Raw genomic sequence first — 14,191 nt, 5'->3', positions numbered from 1 at the left:
TAAAAAAATGTAGATCCCACTTCGAATCCCCGCGGATGCATGCATTCATTCATATTATGACCCCTAGACCAACACCCTGGCAAGATATTCTTAACGTAATAATAGGTCAAGAAGACTTAAATACGGGGTGATGTGATAGTTGCTTTTATTTGATGATAAAACAAATTTATCCTGATTCTCCCACAACCATTAAATTACACTATGTTTTTAAAAATCTTCAATTATTATTATTTTTGTTCTTTGCGTCACAAATAACATTTTTTGCAGTCAGAGGACCTCCCAAAACGTGTATTTCTGGTGGAAAATTAATATCGAAAACCGATCACGAATGGATAAAACTGTAACTTTGATCTTAAATATCTCGACAAATATTAGGGATATCGAATCGGGATCATTTTTCACAATTTTTTATGTAGTTTTCATAATCATTGTTAAACCCAGTGGTTCTTATGAAATCCCGATCAGTTTTTTGGCCGTAACTCCGCCAAAAATGAATATGGGGTGAAAAATTTGAAAACTAGGCAAAAAAACATAGTTTATTTAATGGATTTTTCCGGATTTCCGGTTTTCTAAAGAGTTATTAGTGATTAGCGATTGGTTCGATTAAAATGGACCACCCTTTATATAATGATATAATAAAATTTGAATAAAACACGCAAGCTTTTTCAAAAGTTTCTAAATGGCTGAATTACTTTTTATATTTGAATTACTTCAAGTCAAAAATTCTAATAAAATATTTGAAGATACTTTATTAGAAAACAATTGGGTCCCTCTAAATGAAAAATTAATTCGGCCCCCTAAATGAAAAATTCATTCGGCCCCCTCAATGAAAAATTCACTTAAATGTTTTTGTTAAATTTTAATTTCTTTTTTTTTTTTTTACTTTATTATTTAAATAGATTTTCTACTTTAGTTATTATTGTCAGTTTATGGTCAGAATATAGTTAGACTTGCTATTTATAGTCGTATGTTATGGCAGATTGTAAAAAGGAAACCTAAAGATAACCTCTTGACTGGTAGTGACATATGGTTTGATTGTTAGTCGATTTCACAAAGTCGAGATAGAGTCACCCTTTGTGTGGGTGATTCATAGTTTGATTTATCTATTTCTTTAATTATTCATTCCCAAATTTCTTTTTTCGTAACAACCAATACAAGAAATTCACATTTTAATTAGGTAATGGAAGCAACTTGCAGTAACGTAGTTAAACCAAACATTTTTTTTATGTATGTTATTGGTATTAGAAGTGATTCGTTGGAGACGTGATACTAACATGAAAAAGTCGGCCAGAGTAACGCAGTCCACGTACATTCAACAAATATCTAAGTGAAGTTTTAGAAACCTAAGAACCATTCAAAGATGAGCAACTCAACCTCATAATAAGTTTTAAGTACAGAAAAAAGTTGCTCTGTTATTCGAGACTAAGAGGTGAGTAAAATGACACAATAGTCTTCATATTTCTTGCTACTTTGAAAGTCATCCCGACTTACTTACCTGCACGAAATAATATTATTAGCCTTATACGGTAACTCGGCATTATGCAAGTTAAAAACGTGATTGCAAAAATTAGAATTCATTGTTTAGTTACTCTGAGCTACCTGGCAAAGTTTTTGTGCTTTTTTTATTTTTTATCCCCCTTTATACAGAAATGTTTGCCTCATGTACTGCTTTTATTGTATTGCCCCCAAAAATAACTGAATTACTTATATCTAAATCATAATCATTACTCATAATATCTAAATTACTTCATGGAATTCGTAATATATTTATATAGCTTCTGATCAAAGTAGAATTCGTTATATTATTTTCGTATTTTATAATTTTCATAAGTTAAAAAACTAATATTGCTATAATATAATATGGAGTTTTGTATCTAAATAGAAAATAATGAAATCACAGCATTTATTAGACTAACTACAAAACAAATTACATATAAATATGATAATTCTGGTTCAAATTTGTAAAAGTAAAGCTTATGCTTATGCTGTCTACAGACGTTGGAAAAAACGTATCAAATTTAAACAAACTATTTAAAAGTATTTAAACAAACGTTTTTCTACCTAAACTCACCAAATAATTTAACTTAAATTTTATTCATAATTTTTAATATAAGTAAGTGGAATTATACAAAAATGCCCATAAGGTGATGGATGTACAAGTTTAAGTGCCATTGAGCGTCATAGATTTATTGACCAACCTTTCTTCTGTGTTAAATCTATTAGTAACGATTAACCGTAAATTAATTAAATTAACTATTTTGCATTAGTTGTTTTCTATAGGTTAAGAATGATCATTTGATATTTATATGGAAATTTATAAAGAATATTACTTTCAAGTTTCGACAAAATTCATATCACGGAATTCTAAATAATATCGTGAGGTTTGTTGGCCCCAATTAGAATATATTGTAAATATAGAATGATGACTGGAATTTATATTTCCATTTTTTTTCCCCTAAATATTTGTAAATTACAATGGAACTACTGACTACAATTAATTATTTTACTTTATTTTTTAGATTTTTCTCAACAACTCTTCAATATTCTAAGGGTAATTCTTACTGGTTATTCAATCAAAAGGATGGTTTAATGACATTGTATCCAGCGTATTGCAATTCAGCTCGAACAGCTAAGAGTAAGTAAGTACATGTTATCAGATTACAGCATGTTATTTCTCAGTAATAGTCAAGAGAGTAAACTATGTAATTACATTATCTATTATTGGGTGATCATACTGATGATAAGAATAAATTATTCAAAACATTAGTTTTATACAGATTACACGATTAAAAGATTAAGTTCTTTATTGCTCTTTTTACTTCTTTATTATCTTAAAGCGTGTTGTCCATTCATTTCATTCTTTATTGTTAACTTGACTTGAAACAAGTTTAAGACAAAAGTAAAGTAGCAACCTAGAAGTAATTGAAGTTCAAATATTTTACTGTCAGTGTCACAGTGTTACGAATTCATTCTAAAAGCTGATCGGTTTAAAAGATTTAGACTAAAATTTAAATTTTCCATCGTTTATCTTTATTATATATAAAATTGGAGTTTTTAATATGTAGTATGGATCTTAATTCAAGATTAATTCTTATAAATACTTTATTTAATTGAGTAATTATGCTTTTCAGATTGACATAGCCAACATAGGAGTATTGCAGAACTGTTCATCAAATGAAGTTAAAAAGAAAAAGGACGTGGAAATAACATTTCAAAGGTGTATGTACGAAAAACTTTTGTTATGAATCAATTACTTAAAAATGTATTATTTAGATATATGAAAAATGCATGTTTATCTTTCATCTTTCATTAGTTGTGAATTAAATTATAATTATTAATGTAATATTCTTTTCCATTATTCAGGGCCTTCAGCTACGGGCTTTTCCAGCTTGCACCACAGTGACGTTCATTTTTCCACTGAAATGATTACCTCTATGGGCTTTTCATTTCTTGCAACTTAAGGTGGCAAATATGAGTCGATTCTTATCCATACTATTCTGGAGTATAAGAAGCCGACGAAACCTACCTTCAATTCTGTCTATGGAATTGTTATGGATGTCTTTATCTATTGTTTCATTGTTAACGCTATTACAGCAGTAAGTAAAACCGTTTTATCACATAAATTACATTTTTCCTATTAGATCTGAAAAAAGTTTTAATTTTTGTTCTAAGTGGGTAGTAGTACTTTGAAAAATTCAACTTCTTACGTGCATATAAATTCTGAATAATTTTTTAATCAAATGAAACTATTTTTAGTCGAATAAACCATTTTTGTTCATAAAAATAATTGAAAAATGATACTAGAACATTTCAAATTAATCTTAATGATAAATCGTATGTTTTATTATTTTTTTTATGAATCGTATGTGCATTGTTTGATAATATATATATATTATATATATATAATTTTCATTTAAATACATTGGTTGAGGTTCTTTAAAATATTATCTTAATGTACATGTCAGTGCTTTCGTTTATATTAGTTGTAACAAACCTAATAGATTCATGGCAGTTAGTGTAATAACATAACTAAAACAAGTTTAGTAAGAAAAACAGTTAAATTGCAACGAAGGAGTAATTCATGTTAAAATAATTTAATGTTTTACAATGCTACAAATACGTTCTATAAGATTGATTTAGTTAAAAGATTTAAACTATAATATCAGCATTCACATTCCATTTATTTCTTAAATTCCTAAAAGATACAAATTTATGGCTTTTTAATTTGTAGTATCATTGAGTAAAATGTTTCTAATTCAAGAATAACTCTAAAGTTATTTCATTGGAATAATGATTTTCAGGTTGAAATAGCCAATACTGTGAGTACTACCTGCAAAACCATCCATCAAATGAGTCAGTACGAACAACTTTTTTTATGAATGAATTACTAAAAAAATGTGTTATTTAGATATATGTAATTTGCATGTTTATGTCACTATCTTCTTTATTATATGATTAATTGACTTGTAAAAAAAAGTATTATTTAGCAGGAGAACAAAGAAAAACGATTAGTTTTCTAAAAAAGATATTTATTGCATGCTTTTTTTTTTTTTTTTTTTTTTTTTTTTTTTACATAGTCTTAGTATTATTTTACATTCTATGATATGAAAAATTACATATATAAATCAGTAAAATACAAAAAAAAGTGCTAAAAAACGTTTAAAAGTAACAGAGAAATTTAAAATAAAAAAAAAAGTAAGAAATTAGTTCCAAAAAAATCCGCTAGAGGGCGCTACTTATCAGACAGGTGAGAAAATAGTTCCAGAGGTTGCCACCAGGTAGCAGTGCTGTAACCTTCCCTATATATACGGGAACAGCACGAATTCTCGTCAGTACGACTTGAGTGATGCAGGGGGGTATATCGCTCGTCGCTCCAAACATATGTAATCTAGTCTAGTCTTCTAGACATCCATCACCTCTCTTTCCTATAAGAATCATGAAGGTGAGGTGAGGAGATGTTGTCGCTTCGACGGTTCTCCCCACCCTGCCCCGCCCTTCCAACGAACTTAGTTATATAGCCTCCCAGAGCAAGATGGCGGCACTAAACTCACCTGATCCACTGCCCACTAGAATAGCTCCAGCTGTCCTACTGCTCCAGCACACTCTCACGACTCTGCCAGCCATTTTTAACCTTCCCTCTTGGTTTTCTTTTTTACTTCTACCACTCTCTAGACTCTGTAACCTTCCTTTTAGGTTATCCTTTTCATTTTTTCGCATTTTATACATAATTTTGAAGTATTAATCAAATATTTTTTATTTTTTTCGTTTAATTTTTACTTTTTCATACTCATTAACAGATTTAATGGTAAAATAAAATATAAATTTTTTTTAAAGACTTTTTATTACTTTTTTTTTTTTTAACATGCAACTTTAAATTTTGATAAAATCATGCATATTACTCATAATAACTACTTACTTTTTTTTTTATAGATTCCTATCCAATGTTTGTTGGTACATTCATATTGGATTGATCTTTTACATCTTTTTCACTTGGGCTTCCATGGATGACCGTTTTGCAGGCAGTACTCTGGGAATCACCAGTATTGATTCTGAAAATAAACATTATTTATTGTAATTTAAATTAAATTAAAATGTTTAGTAAGTTTTACCTAGCATTAAGAAAAACATCTATAACCTTTATGTATATTATAAAGATTAAATAAAGAAGACTGTAATTGAACTGAAGAATTGATTTTTTTTTTAACCTAAACCTTCTCATTCAATGATAATGGAATATATTTCCAAAAAACACACTTCTTCCTTATGAATAAAATTTATTTAATTGGAAAAATATAACACACATAATCTACTAACATTTTTATTATAAAATTATTTTTATGAAAATGAATTAAAAAATTATTAGCTCAACTTGGTGTTGTATTTTTTAATTAAAACTTTACACAATTTAACAAAAATAAAAACTTTTTCCAATTATACAAACTTTTTGGTGAAAAAAAGTTTTTAGTTTTTATTGTATTACTCTCAATATAATAAATAATAAGATAAGACTTACCTGGATGCGAATATCTTCTTATTTATGGCAGTGCTGCTGAAATTATAGAAGGATCCTTAAAAATTCATCTCAGGTAAAAGCTGAGCTTAACGGGGCTGCAAGTTGACAAAAGGCCTATTGATGTTAGCACTGCGTGAACTGAAAAAATACGAATTTTAATTCGTACACAACTTTTTTACAGCTTAATTTATTATATCTAGCATTTGTCTTCTTTTTCTTTTTGTCAATCTATCTACTACACATTTCTCTATTTATTATGTACTAATGTAACGGGCATTTGCCCATCAAGTGTACTTTAAACTCACTCAAACAAGCACTAAATACATTCGTATTAAAAAATATATTTAAATATTTCGAGTGAAATTATGAAAATGGCAACGATCCGAAGCCCTTATTTTTAATAATTGAAAATCTGTGAAATGACATTTGAGAAAATGTTTGGAATGCAATTCGTACGATTTACAATAAAACCTTGCTATTAAAACATATTTACTATTTCATTGTTGCAATTATATTAAACTCATCTTTTGTTCAAAACATAATTTGGGCACACATTAAAGTTACTTAAAGTAGGAAACATTAAAGTTGAAATAATTAAGGTAGGTACATGATTTCTTTGAAATTAAAATAAAATTCTACATACTCATGCGATCTAGCGGAAGAACTGAGAACTGATAATTGCCGAGTAGTTAACGACCTTGCCAGTAGATCGCTCTTAACAGCAGTTTTTGTCGCTTTTTCAAGTTGGAATTGACAACATATTCATATCCCTGCAATCCATTAGTTGCCGTTAGTTGTGAGTATTGGTTGGCAGTTTAAACTACTGCATTCAGATCTGCTTCAAAGACAGCTGTCCAACAATCATCTTAAAAGAATACTACAATATTTTATAAATAAATTAAATATTAATACCTACTAAATTAATACCTTACTGAAAAGTATGAAGTCTAAATGTTGTTGGGCACGCAATTCAGGACAATAACTTTGATTTTATCTAACGTAGCTCGCGTGTGTATTGTATCTATTCGGTTTCATAATTACAATCACCATCAAAAAGTAGATTTAATAGTTACAGTAGATATTTAGACTACACACGGTACTTGTCGACTACTGTCTGAGTGAGGAAGGTTACATGAAGGTTATACCATATGTTAAATGGAATGAATCGTAAAGCATGTGTAAAAATGAAATAAAATTCTACAACAAATCTTACTATTTAATTAAATAAGGTAAATTTTAAAATGTAAATGTTAACAATAGACAGCTGGATGCGTGACGAAATAGGGTGCGTTCCACTTGGCGACCACAACGACCACGACACGACCGCGATTTTGGCCGTTCCACTTGCTTGTGGGCGTTGCGATCGAAAACCCAACTGGAACGGACTGTGGGCGTTTTAACCGTTCATGTAAACATTACATATAACGGCTTCGAAAATAAGTTAGAAGCTTGAAGAGGTTATTTATTAATTTAAACCCCATTTATAAGCAGTTATAATAAACTTTATTAATTATTGGTAAAGTTGACTTATATTAAAAGAATATATATAATTCAATTTTTTATATTACATTTTAGTGGAGTATTTATAAAATTTACGTTTAAATAAAATTAAAAAGTCTTTTGTGGCAACAGTTGGATATTTATTAATAATGCTTTAGAAAGTTCTTTATCTAGTTCCGATTAGAGTGGAATGTAATTTTACAAAATCGCAATGATAAAAAGCGAAAACTTAGGCCACGTATTATTAGCTATCAGAGTAATTGATCTTTATTCAAATGAAGAATTTAAAAGTTATTTCAGGTAAATAATTTTGTTATTCAGTGATCTGAAATCCAATATTTAATTTACGCACAAATCAAAGTTGTTTAAAGAAGGTAACATAAAAACGGAAATAATTATTTGTTTAGTGTGAACTGAGCAACATAAATTCTACATACTTATGCGATCTAGCGGAAACACTTAGAACTAATTATTACTGGTTAGTTACCGACCTTGCTAAGAGAGCGCTCTCAAGTACAGATTTTGTAGCTTTTTCAAGTTAGAAAGAGGATATATTCATATACCCCTGCAATTTAAAATGCCATTAATTGTATTTTCTTGTTGTTTTTTTTATGCAATGTGTATATTAATAAGGGCTTTAGCTGTTACACAGTACACAATACACATTATTAATTATTATTGCATTAATGAAAATAATAAAACATAAAAATGAACGATTTAAATTCATTTCAAAATGAAAAAAAGCTTTATACGTTTAGGTATGTACGTTTTATATTACTTTGAACATATGTATGAAATTATAGATAAATAATTAATAGATGTGATTACCTGAAGAACAATCCCCTAATGTTTAGTTTATTATCGGAAATAGAATCACCTCATATTTTACAGTTGTACTACTGGAAGGACTATTGAAAATAATCGTTTCAGGTAAAAGGTGAGCTTAACGGGGCTGCAAGTTGATGAAAGATCTAAAAAGAATTAAAGCACTGGATAAAAGGTAAAAATTACTTCATAAAAACACGTAAAGAGTTTTCTGTTAAACTATACCTCTTTCCGAGTAAAATAAACCTTTCTGCTTTCAATTTTCTTGAAAAAAGTTTAATTTGGTTTAAAATGATTAAATATTTTTCCTTCATAAATGTTCTTACCATGCACAACACTAAGGATAAAAGAAAAAAGTACTTCATTGAAACATATAAGATTTTTCTGCTAAACTGTACCTTTTTTAAGTAAATTAAACCATTCAATTTTCTTGAAACAAAATAAAATAATAATAAAATCCTTAAAGTTTTCAAGTTATTATCGAAAAAGGTATACTTACCCACACATAGTTCTGGAATACACTAAATGAACGTGGTTGAAATAAATGTACTGAAAATGAGTTGGCATTTACTACTAAATAAATTTTTAACCAATTAAACTGTTGCTTTTTTAATAAAATCGAATTAAATATTTAAAAATACTACATTTTATTGTCAATTAGGTTCATTTGTCTAAAAAATAAATAGTTTTAATTTTCAAATATTACAAGTTTTCTTTTACTCCAACCTTTCTTCTTCGGAATGGAATCATTACTTCTTCCGATTCAACAGGAAACATAAAAAAAAAAGATTTTATTTAATGATTTTGGAGAATATTGAGGTGGGGTCAATAATTTCACAACTAATTTCTTCCTTCATACCAACGTTTCGGTAAAATACAAACAAATATCAAACAGTTATGATGATGTAGCTTAACATTAAACTCCACAAGTTTTACAATACCCTGGAGAAGGTAATATATTTACTGAAATGTTGGTATGAAAAAATAAATTTGTTGTGAATTTATTGACCGCATCTCAATAATCCCCAAAATCAAAAATTAATAATCTGAGGAAAAGAAATTTAATTTGGCTAAATAAACGTTTTATGAGATTGAAAGTTGAAACATTATTTATCCACATTAAAAGAGAAAGATTATTTATCGGGAAGAAGGTTATAGTTTATGTTGTGATTATTACAATGTATAAAATAATAGTTAAGACTACCTGAAAAACAGTCCCAGAATGGTACACAATGGTCTCTTTATACTTCACAATAGAGTTGATGAGAATCATCTAATATCGGCGGGCTGCTCGATGTAAAGAAGGACTCATAGAGTGATAATAATTTCCAGATGAAAGCTGAGTATTACTCAGACAACAGTATCTATCACTGTGCTCAGTTCACCAGGCTATTACACTACAAAATTATAGTTCTTATTTCATAGCATTTGAATATGCTTCTAAATAAATAAACAGTAATATATTACAAATAATAAAAAGTATACTGCCCAATAGATTCTGCATTTTTATAGAAAGCATTAATGAAGTTTGACGTTAATAAACTATCTTTAAGCTTACTGATCAACTTGAATACTACTAGTTTTCGAAAAGTGGAACTAATAAAATAAAATTGTTACAATAAAATTACACAACAGTTATTATTGATTTACGAGAGAGCGGACTTGAAGATCTAAAAAACTTAAGAAATGCAAAGGGGAGAATTGAATTATTTCATACAGAGAAAGTGAATGCTATGACACCTAGTAGCGTTTGCTGGAACTACAAAATGATTGTAGTTCCACAAGTTGCCGCTAGATAGCATGAAAATGTACTTTTGCACGTTTATTGGACAACTCATCGACCCCAATAATAAATATTTAATTAAACAATTTACAACTTTATCAAATGCAAGTTTTTTACATTTACAGATCAAAATATTATTTTGAATAAACACTTACTTTTAATATAATGCACTTATAAGGAAATGCTTTCGGATAACAACGGGGAAGGATTGTAATTACAATATTAATCCTCTTAATATTCTGTATAAACTAAAGTAACCAAAGTATTGTAACTACTTACGCTTTAATGCAAAAATTATCTATCCTCTAATGATAAAAATACTATTTAGATGATACTAATTACAACTCTATTTTCCAATCATTAATTAAGAAATTACACAAATCTCCTTAGATCAGTTACTTCTTAAGTTCAGTAAGAGTTGCACGTAGTTTACTTCATTTATTCTTTCACCTTTGGTGACGCCTACTGATTATGAAGACAATTGCAACACAAAGAATGTAGAAACGATATTAAAAAATTTGAAAAGAAATAGAATATTTGAAGCTAGCACTTACCAAGATATACTGGATCAGGTAAAACTGGCCGAATCACCCTTTAGTTGATCATGTTCATGTTCAATGAATAGATGTTTTACGCTTTTTTCCTCTTAGACTTCAATTATTGTATAGTTTCGCGGGCAGCACTCCAGTATCAGCGATAGTAAATCTGAAAATCAACATGATTTAATGTTATCACTTGGAAGTTAATAATTGCAATAAAGGAGATTTAAATTTACTGAGCTACATTATCAAACTTCTAGTATACATTATGTTACATGTTTAAAGTGAAGTATGCAGCAAGTTATGAAAAAAAAAAACAAGAAAAATAGTTATATACCTACTTTATTTTCTAAAAGACTATTCCCTCAATCAGGGCCGGATTTTACTATAGGCTAACTAGGCTTCAGCCTAGGGCCTCAAGATCAAGAGGGGCCTACATTCAAATTGTTAGCAAAATTACAATTACACTATTCTAAAAACAGTACCAATAACAAAATGTTTCATTTAACATATTGATATATATCACAGTAGTGATGTATTTTATTATCTCTCATGTAATTTACAAACTTAAAAATGGGAGATGAAAGGGCCTCATAAAAGGAATAGCCTAGGGCCTCTTTTCATTTAAATCCGGCCCTGGTTGGCAGTTTAAACTGCTGCATTCAGATCTGCTCATAAACTCGACTATAAGGAAAATACATGCCTATCTTTATTTTATTTAGAAATAAAATAATTATAACATGCTTTAATTATAAAACTTTAATCCGCCATTTCTTGTTTTTAAAACTAAAGCCTACATTTACTATATATTTAGATAACTGAATATCACCTGAGCTATTGCTTTTTGAAATTTTATTACATTCGAAAAATTATAGTAAATTACATAATTAAAATGTTATAAGCATTTACAACCAGCTTTAAGAAGCTAGAGAAACACATCTATAACAATTTATGTATATTATAAAGAAGATTAAATAAAGAAGGCTGCAATTAAACTAAAGAATTGATTTTTTTTTTTTAAACCTAAATCTTTTCATTCAAAGACAATAAAATATATTTCCAAAAAACACACATATGAAAAAGGTTTTAGTTTTTGTTGTATTACTCAGAACATAATAAATAGTAAGATAAGACGGTACTTTTCCGTTAGCCGGGCGCAAGAGAAAAACAGTTTTGGGTAAAACTGTTTTCTTTACAATTCAATAATATTTGTTAATAGTTGAACTTGTTTTGCTTACCATTAATTTATATTTGTTTATAGTTGAACCTTTTCGACTTTTATTCTGTTGACTTGGCTCGCGTTTGGTTCACAATTGGCGACATTTGCGCCCGGCTAACGGAAAAGTACCGATAAGACTTACCTGGATGCGAAACACTTTATATTTATGGCAGTGCTGCTGAAATTATAGAAGGATCCTTAAAAATTCATCTCAGGTAAAAGCTGAGCTTAACGGGGCTGCAAGTTGACAAAAGGCCCATTGATGTTAGTACTGCAAGAACTGAAAAAAAATACGAATTTTTTACAGCGTTATTTTATATCTAATTATTTGTCTATTTTTTGTCAATCTATCTACTACGCATTTCTCTATTTATTAATTACTAATATAACAGGCATTTGCCCATTAAGTGTACTTTAAACACACAAACTAGCACCAAATATATTCGTATTAATGAATATTTATATATTTTGAGTGAAATTATGAATAAAACAATTAGTAATGTTAAAAATATCAAATTTTAGATAAGTCAACGATCCGAAGCCCGTACTTTTAATAATTCTAAATCAGTTAAATGTCTTTTTAAAAAAAAATTTTGGAATGCAATTCGTACAATTTACAAAACCTTTTCTCTTTTAAAAAATAATTACTATTTCATTGTGACAATTACTTTCAACTCATCTTTTATTCAATACATAATTTTTGCACATATTAAAGTTACGTAAAATAAGTAACATTAAAGCTGAAATAATTATACGGTTTCTTTGTAATTAATAACAAATTCTACATGCCCGTGCGATCTAGTGGAAGAACTGAAAACTAATAATTGCCGAGTTGTTCTCGACCTTGCTACTAGAACGCTCTTAACAGCAGTTTTGTTGCTTTTCTAGTTGGTATTAACTACATATTCATAACCCTGCAATCATTAATATGCAAAATGACATTAGTTGTTGGCATTGGGTGGCAGTTTAAACTGGTGCATTCAGATCTGCTTCAAAGACCTCTATAAAAAACACTTTAAAAGAATATTACAATATTTTATAAATAAATTAATATTAATACCTATAAAAATAATACCTTATCGAAAAGTATTAAGTCCAAATGTTGTTAGGCCCTTAATTCTGGATAATAACTTTGATTTTATCCAACGTAGCACGCGTGTTTATTGTATCTATTCGGTTTCATAATTACAATCACCAACAAAAAGTAGAAGTAATAGTTACAGTAGATATTTCGGCTACACACTTCACTTGTCGACTACAGACTGAGAGAGGAAGGTTACATGGTGGAGGTTATACCATATGTTAAATGTAAGAATCGTAAAATATGTGTAAAAATATTTAAAATAAAATTCTACAACAAATCCTTCTACTTAATTAGCTAAATAAGGTAAATTTTAAATTGTTATCTGTGACCAATAGACATCTGCAGGCGTGACGTAAAATTGGTGTGATTATGTTTAACTGTTACCATGTCAACCGCAAGATTCAATTATTCAAAATTTGTAAAAATATTTTAAAAAGATTTACCTAGCATTAAGAAAAACATCGATAACAATTTATGTAAGTATAATATATAGATTAAATAAAGAAGACTGTAATTGAACTAAAGAATTGATTTTTTTTTTAACCTAAACCTTCTCATTCAATGATAATGGAATATATTTCCAAAAAACACACTTCTTCCTTATGAATAAAATTTATTTAATTGGAAAAATATAACACACATAATCTACTAACATTTTTATTATAAAATTATTTTTATGAAAATGAATTAAAAAATTATTAGCTCAACTTGGTGTTGTATTTTTTAATTAAAACTTTACCCAATTTAACAAAAATGAAAACTTTTTCCAATTATACAAACTTTTTTGTGAAAAAAGTTTTTAGTTTTTATTGTATTATTCTCAATATAATAAATAATAAGATAAGACTTACCTGGATGCGAATCTCTTCATATTTATGGCAGTGCTGCTGAAATTATAGAAGGACCCTTAAAATACATCTCAGGTAAAAGCTGAGCTTAACGTGGCTGCAAGTTGACAAAAGGCCTATTGATGTTAGCACTGCATGAACTGAAAAAAATACGAATTTTTTACAGCGTCATTTTATAATATCTAATTATTTGTCTATTTTTTGTCAATCTATCAACTACGCATTTCTCTATTTATTATACACTATGTATTATATATAAATGGGCATTTGCCCATTAAGTGTACTTTAAACATACAAATATATTATATTTTGAATGAAATTATGAATAAAACAATTAGTAATCCTAAAAATATCAAATTTTAGATAAGTCAACGAATAAG

General features: G+C 28.3%; 1 protein-coding gene and 1 long non-coding RNA gene across 6 annotated transcripts in view; one reads left to right on the top strand and one right to left on the bottom strand.

The window, feature by feature from the left end:
• The window catches only part of CngB (Cyclic nucleotide-gated ion channel subunit B), a 31,759-nt gene extending 30,409 nt beyond the window's left edge, over positions 1 to 1,350 (top strand). For all 4 annotated transcript variants that reach the window (XM_074131781.1, XM_074131780.1, XM_074131779.1 and 1 more), the window contains one exon: positions 1,246 to 1,350. The gene's annotated coding sequence lies outside the window, so the exon portion shown is untranslated. The remainder of the gene's footprint in view (positions 1 to 1,245) is intronic.
• A 3,957-nt stretch (positions 1,351 to 5,307) lies between these two features.
• On the bottom strand, positions 5,308 to 13,702 carry LOC141456118 (uncharacterized). Of its 2 annotated transcripts, none has more exons than XR_012459586.1 (8): positions 12,940 to 13,702; positions 12,022 to 12,159; positions 10,676 to 10,826; positions 8,564 to 9,735; positions 8,342 to 8,484; positions 6,657 to 6,878; positions 6,014 to 6,151; positions 5,308 to 5,549 (listed from the first exon to the last, which is right to left on the bottom strand). It is a non-coding gene; the product is annotated as an uncharacterized lncRNA (long non-coding RNA). The 2 variants fall into 2 exon arrangements; XR_012459585.1 differs by having other exon boundaries at positions 12,955 to 13,700.
• Between the last annotated feature and the right edge of the window lie 489 nt (positions 13,703 to 14,191).

The sequence above is a fragment of the Rhodnius prolixus genome, unplaced genomic scaffold (genome assembly GCF_049639745.1).
Source record: "Rhodnius prolixus isolate KJV_2025 unplaced genomic scaffold, Rpr scaffold_4, whole genome shotgun sequence".
Taxonomy (NCBI): domain Eukaryota; kingdom Metazoa; phylum Arthropoda; class Insecta; order Hemiptera; family Reduviidae; genus Rhodnius; species Rhodnius prolixus.
Note: the sequence above shows the minus strand (reverse complement) of the source record. Positions and strands in the feature narration are given on the sequence as shown.